The sequence below is a fragment of the Notolepis coatsorum genome, assembly GCF_963971535.1.
Source record: "Notolepis coatsorum genome assembly, chromosome: 10".
Classification (NCBI taxonomy): domain Eukaryota; kingdom Metazoa; phylum Chordata; class Actinopteri; order Aulopiformes; family Paralepididae; genus Notolepis; species Notolepis coatsorum.
The window spans coordinates 39,028,608-39,036,139 of record NC_140174.1 but is presented as its reverse complement, the minus strand read 5'-3'; positions in this window follow the sequence as shown (position 1 = coordinate 39,036,139).

Here is a 7,532-nt window from a genome sequence, read left to right as displayed (position 1 = left end):
CAGACAGGGAGGTCTGCACCAGGCGGCGGGCGGCTGGCTATGGGCGTCCTCCATCTGTGCGGCCTGAGGGCTCCCCACATCCCCGGCAGGGAGAATGTGGGTACAGGTGTACTGTCGCGGGGCGGTCCTCATCCTGACGGGTGGGGATTACGTCCGGACATAGCCAGGCAGGTCTGGGACCAATGCCGTGCCGCCTGGGATTCTTCCCCATACATCTGTTAGGTCAGTTGTTGGGACAGGTACGTTGAGGGGCGCAGGTTCCTGATCCTGATGGTGTTACCATCCGGAATGCGCATGCTCCCTCCACTGTCGCGCTTTACACGGGCAGATGACGTATGTTCCAAGTGTGGTGTAAGGCGGGGGGCCGGGACCCAGTCTCCTGCCCCCTGGATGCTGTCCTTAGTTACCTCCAGTCTCTCCTTGATAGACTGTCGGCTTCGACGGTGAGGGTATATGCAGCAGCTATATCCTCCTATCATGAGGGATTTGAGGGGATGTCTTGTTCAGCCACCCTCTTGTGAAGCGTTTCCTGCTTGGCGCTCGACGCGTTAAGCCGGTGCAACGCTCCTTGCCGTTGGAACAGCTGTCGTTCAAGACCGCGTTCTTGCTGGCCGTCACCTCCGCTGAACGCGTGGGTGTGCTTTGTGCTCTCTCGGTATGTCCAGAGTGCCTGTCTTTCGTCCGATTGCGGTGCCACGTTCAGCTTTTTGTCTGTGACGGTGGTTCTCATGCCGGTAAGGCACTATCGAACAAAGCCTGTCCCATTGGTTGTGCGAGGGCATTGCCCTCTGCTACACGTTGGCTGGGCAGGATCCCCCTGGGGGCGTCAGGGCGCACTCCACTCGTGGGGTGGCTGCCTCTGCCGCTCTCCTGGGTGGGGCCTCGGTGGAGGACATCTGTGCTGCAGCTTCATGGTCCTCCCCGGGCCCCTTTGTAAGGTTTTACCTCATGGACATGACCGGGGGTTCTGTCTCCCAGGCGGTTCTGGGGTCTGTGGCCTTTCCTGCTTCCCGTCCTTTGGTAGGGTAGCAGGAGTGTGTGGGTATGGGCCACAGTGTGTTAGGTCACACGTGGTTCCGCCTGTGCTGTGTGTTCAAGGGGTTCTAGTTCCCTCTTGCTCGCACTCAGGTGGAGTTGACTGCGCCCCCCCTTCATTAGGAAGGATGGGGTGACAGGGCTCCCCGAACCCCTTGATGTGGGCTTACGGGTCCTCAGGGGGTACATCTGTCGGGTCTCACGTCCGCTCTAACCCATATCTCAATAGGCTTAAGAGCGGGACGCGATAAGCCAGATACAAAATATAACGATAGGTTATGTATATAACCTAGTTATATGAGTGCTGGCTGAGCGTCCCGCTCTTAAGCGGCCCTGAGTTCCCTTTTGAGGGATCTTTTACTGGAACAGGATTTTGGCGAGGAAGGGTGTGTTGGTGACCATGGCCATGGTCTTATAGGCTACGCCTCCATAGAGGCGGGACCCGGTCAGGTGTGGGTGTACAAGTTGTGTTCGTGGTGGAGTACAGTAGGTACAGGAGATAAGGGGTATCTCAATAGGCTTAAGAGCGGGACGCTCAGCCAGCACTCATATAACTAGGTTATATACATAACCTATCGTTTTGTACCTTACAAGCTGTGGTTGTGTCTTCCAAATTGTGTACAGAATAAAACCACACTCTACTGCTCCAGCACCTGATTCCGTGTCGATTCTGGATGAGACAGCAGGCAGGACAGAATAGGAGAGGTCACATATATATATTAATTTCTTTTTATTATTATTATATATTTTTTTTTTATTGGTCAATGGAAAGATGATTTACTCTATACTCTGTATGATATCAAGTACAACAGTGCTGTATATGTAAATTTATATACCGCATAACATGTTTACGTTTATATTTACCCCATATATATATATGGATATACCTGCATAATCCTTCTATATACCTACCTATACACCTGCATACATATAACCCATATAACTCTGTATGATAGCATGTACAATAATGCTGTATATACCTGCATATAACCCTTTTACATATCTGGAAGATACTATATCTATATCTATATCTATATGGTATGGTATGGTTTATATCTGTACATATTCCTTACCTACCTACTACTATTTACGCTTGTGGCCAGACTACTACCATACTGTCTTTATACCTGTATCACTGTGCAGTGTGCATATTAACATTGCAACTCTATACATTATCTGTTTAGCACTACACCCAGTAATTTATATATTTTATACCCAGTCTAATCACCTGTACATTACTGTTGCACTTTACTGTTACATTTGCACAGTAGATGCCAAACTTCTTTTCATTGTAGGCCTATTTGTGCTGTATGATGACAATACATTTGAATCTAATCTAATCAAATGTTCCTCCAGTGGATCCACAACCACTAGGGATGTAGGTTGACACTTTGTTGCTTACTACATAACCTGAGGAAGTGGAATGGATTGTGTAACAACAAGGGCCTGGTAGCATTGTAACGGTAAATCTGTACAGTGGTCCAGGGTGGTCGGATCGACTCGGGGACAAAAACACACACGCACACACACACACACACACACACACACACACACACACACACACACACACACACACACACACACACAGACACACACACAACGTCGCTCCATTTCCATTCCAACAATATACTCTAATTACAATAAACAATAAAGTATTCATGATTCAGACTCTGTATGAATCTACTTCCTCTTCCTCGTTAGACTTCTAGATGAGTCAGGAACTGTCTGCATGGCGGTAAAAGATAGCTCTGCCTCAGAGCGGCCCACACCTCTCAGTGACCTATAACCTCCAAGCACAAGGACATCTTGGAGACAAAGTGATAAAGAACAAGGTGAATATATTGGTATAAAATCAAATCAAATCAAATTTCTTTGTAGAGCCCGAAATCACATGTTAATGTCCCCAGGAACATTTAAAGTCTTCTTTAAACAAGTCAAGAAGAAACATCACAATAAATCAAGAACAAAAAAACCCACCATGAAATCCAAAATAAATGTAAAATAAATAAATGCAACACTCCCAGACGTACCCGAGCGAAGGTAAGGAAAAACTCACTAAAAACCTAGCAATAGGAAAAAAGCACCACAGGCAATATGGAGGAGAGAAACCTTAGAAGGGCCGTTCAAGGGGGGATCCCCCTTCTTGGATGTCGGTGATAGTAGTGTTGCTATGGATGATCGTTGGGCAATAGCAACTGGGGTACATACAGTAAGAACATTTTTGAAAGATTTAAATAGAATAGAAATAAGAACAACAACAACTAAAGAAAAAGCATAGTATGAAATAGGATAACGGCTAAATGTCAAGGCTCTGAGCTAAAAATATCAGAGTCATATTCCGTTTCCACATGAGTATGTATTCTGTTGGGATCCATTTGAAGTATGGGGGCGACGTAGAGAGGATCGTATCATCTTGGCCATCACCACGGGACATCCACCACCTTGGCCATCACTAACGAGACATCTCGTATGAAGGAATAAGTCGACTGGACACATGTCTTCACTCATTTCTCCCTCTTTTCAATGGAAAAGAAGTTAAAAGTCCAACCAAAGCAGTGAAAATGTTCTTATACAAAGGCAATGAACAATTATGACGGATGATCATCAAATTCCAAAGTTTCATAAGCAATTCATCAAGCCACTCTAAAAACTGTGGGGAGACCAAGAGCCTCCCATCTTCCATGTGATACTGCAGGTGTGGAATGATTGCCCCGTGATATCACTAATAGCATATTCTGATCTGCAGTTGAAACACTCTGTTAGAATGACTTTGATACAGTAGAAAAGCTCACATGTCTCACATTCTCAATCTCATTTAAGTTGTTTTTTGTGTGTGTGTGTGTGTGTGTGTGTGTGTGTGTGTGTGTGTGTGTGTGTGTGTGTGTGTGTGTGTGTGTGTGTGTGTGTGTGTGTGTGTGTGTGTGTGTGTGTGTGTGTGTGTGTGTGTGTGTGTGTGTGTGTGTGTGTGTGTGTGTGTGTGTGTGTGTGTGTGTGTGTGTGTGTGTGTGTGTGTGTGTGTGTGTGTGTGTGTGTGTGGATGCAGGCGCATATGTGTTACGCTGCCTTTAGCTCGAAGACATAACAGATCAAATGGACCTTACTTGGAATTCCATTACCCTCATGGCTCTCCCCAGCGGTGTCTCCGTGGGTATTTATAAGGGTAATAAATGGCTGCTTTTACACACACACACACACACACACACACACACACACACACACGCACGAACGCACGCACGAACGAACGCACGCACGCACGCACGCACGCACGCACGCACGCACGCTCCAGTTGGGCAAAGGGATTATTTCAACCTAGACCTCATCTGTCAGTCATAGCCTAGAGTAGACTCTGAACTCAATCTTGTCAACTGGACCACAAATGAGCAAGTTGTGTTTCTCTGGCTCCTTGAGTTAGCTGGAGCCCTCACTGGTTGCAGTTCATGCCAGTGATTTCCTTAAAAAGCAGCATTTATTTTTTTACTCAATAATTTACCTAAAATGTCATTCTTTTATGTTTTGGGTGACAATTTATCTGTTGCATGTTTACCCTGTTTGATTGAATTGTAGCCAGGAGACTAAATTATTTCTTCTGTCCACTCTCCATCTCACTCATCTCCATCCCTTCTCTTCCTAGTGCCTTTTGGACACAACCTGTCGTCAGTGTTGGCCCTTTGCAGGGAGTGAGGGCACCTTGGTGATCAACCTGTCATACCAAACCACCATTAGCCATCTGAAAATTGACCATCTCCTATGGAGCCAATCCCCCACAGGCCACATTGTAAGAATTCCCGGTCTATGACTATCTATCTCTCAATCTATCCATCTTTAATTTTCACTCATGGAAAACACATTAGTATGTTCAGCTGACTCTCTCTCTCTCTCTCTCTCTCTCTCCCAGGGAATAAAAACATTGGACGATAGCAAGGGGACCTTGCTTGGGACGTTTACATTTGACCACGCTGGTGATTCCACCCAGACCATTCAGCTCTCTGTGAGTCACAATGCAACATATACTGTAGAGTTACATATAGGGTTTAAACTGATATGTGCTAAAACGGCCAATATACAGTATCAAGCCAACATTGGCTTTTCATTAAAGCTCCCCTCCAGATGTATTTTAAACCCTTAAAGGATGTTCTATATTGAAGAACAATTTGTATAAATATGGGGTTTCCACCAAATTGTTCAATAAACTACAGAAAATGGCTTAGCAGCATCTCTGCACCTTTACCCCGATTAAGAATGCAAGGAGCATGAATATGCAAATTGACAACAACCAACCATTGATATTTACCAGGAATTCCAAGTTGGCAACTTATATTCTTTCAAGACATGGCCAATACCTACTCAGCTTTCTGTGTATGCTGAAGCTAAAAGTGCCACATACTGGAATATGAGAGGTTCAACCTATTAGTGATATCGATCACATATGCAACTCAGATTTCAGGGAAGTACAGAAAAGCTCTCCGTCTCCAGGGGAAGAATGTGAAAAAGGCACTCTGGTGACAAGTTCTTCACAAATAGCAATCTGTAAAGTGAAAGCCATGCTTCCAAAAGGAGTTAACCATAAAAAAAAGGGTTGAGGTTGGATGTGGGCCTCTCAAAAAGTGGATGTTGGCCTGTGTTAGTGTTGTACATCTGTAAGGACATGCTACAGACCCCCTAGCCCCAAACAAACTCTGCCATATCTCTCATTGCACTCTCTTCTTCTCAGGAACCTGACAGAGAGCTTGTTAAGTTAAAGCTGTGAGTCTGGAAATTATACACCTGCCTCTATCAGTTCCGGGTTTATGGGCAGATCCACTCCCTCCCAACACTGGACTGGAATAATTCCAATATGGCACAACATATTAATTGCCATTATTAAAAAAAAGTTTAATTGAGCATTAATCAAAAATGTATTACATTTATTTGATTATATAATAACAGTCTACATATAGATATAGTCTACCAATACCTCTGGTGGATGGTACAGGTCACCGAAGTACAAGCTCAGCACTGTCCTCATCACTCAACTCAACTCAAATTTAGATTATAAAGTTTATTTATAAAGCACATTTAAAACAACCGCAGTTGACCAAAGTGCTGTACAGGTCAATAAAAGGCTAACACAGGCAATGCATTGTGGCACAAAAACATACCATGGTATACAGCACAATACAACAATATACAACAATACAAGAAGTACAGTACAGAGATACATGTTAAAATCGGGTGCCCAGCTCAACCTGAGTTGAAAGCCAGGGAGATGAAGTGGGTCTTCAAAGAAGACTTGAAATCTCTAGGGTCTGAGCAGATCTAATATGCCGCGCAGGCTATTAATTTACATTTACATTTAGTCATTTAGCTGACGCTTTTATCCAAAGCGACTTACAAGTTCTGTACGACAAGTCATCAGGAAGGGTACAACTCTATCAGCTGAGTAACAATGTTCATCAAAGTGTTGCGTGTTACAGTGTAGGTTAGTTTATTAGGACAAGTGCATGACAGTAAGGTTAGTTAGGGTTAGAGTTCTTGGCCGGGTTTCGGCATGTCCTAACTGGGGTGGGTAGTTCATTCCACCATTGTGGGGCGCGCAAGGACTGAGAATAGGCGGCATCTCTTTGATGACCCTCCCGGGGCTTGGATAGGAGTAGGTCTGAGGCGGCCAGAAGATGCAGAGCATAGGGGTCTTGAGGGTGTGTAGTTAGAGACCATTGACCGGAGGTAGGCGGGAGCGGTTCCCTTTGCCGCACGGTATAGCTAGGTCGAGGGCCTTGAAGCGGATACGTGCAGCAATGGGGAGCCAGTGCAGGTTCCTAAGAAGTGGGGTGACATGGGCCGACTTCGGTAGGTTTGAGATCAGGCGGGCCGCTGCGTTCTGAATGAGTTGAAGAGGCTTCCAGAGCCTAGGGGCAGCCGCACCCAAAGGTTTGTCGTCTCTGGTCTTCAGCCTAGTCCTAGGGACAACCAGCAGCAGCTGATTGGCTGATCTCAGTGCTCGGGCAGGAGGATGAAAGTGTTCAGACAGATACTGAGGTGCCAGCCCATGTAGAGCTCTGAAAACAAACAACAAAATCTTAATCAACTCTAAAACGCACTGGGAGCCAAAGGAGTGAGGCCAAGACCGGAGTGATGTGGTTACGCTTTCGCTTACCAGTGAGGAGACGGGCTGCTGCATTCTGCACAAGTTGCAGGCGATGCAATAGTGACTGATCGATACCAACATACAGTGACTTGCAATAATCCAGCCGTGTGTTAATAAAAGCATGGACTACGCGCTCTAAATCACTGGGGGAGAGATAGCCCTTTACCTTGGCTAGGAGCCTTAATTGGAAAAAACTTGTTTTTATAACAGAGCTAACCTGTTTGTAAAATTTAAAAGCACTGTCAAAGGCAAGGTTTTTGACAGAGGAACGGATGTTTGGTGTTAAGGGCCACAGAAAACCAGCAGGATAATCTGATGGCAAACATAATAATTTCTGTCTTGTTTCCATTGAGATTTAAAAAGTTAGTGTCCA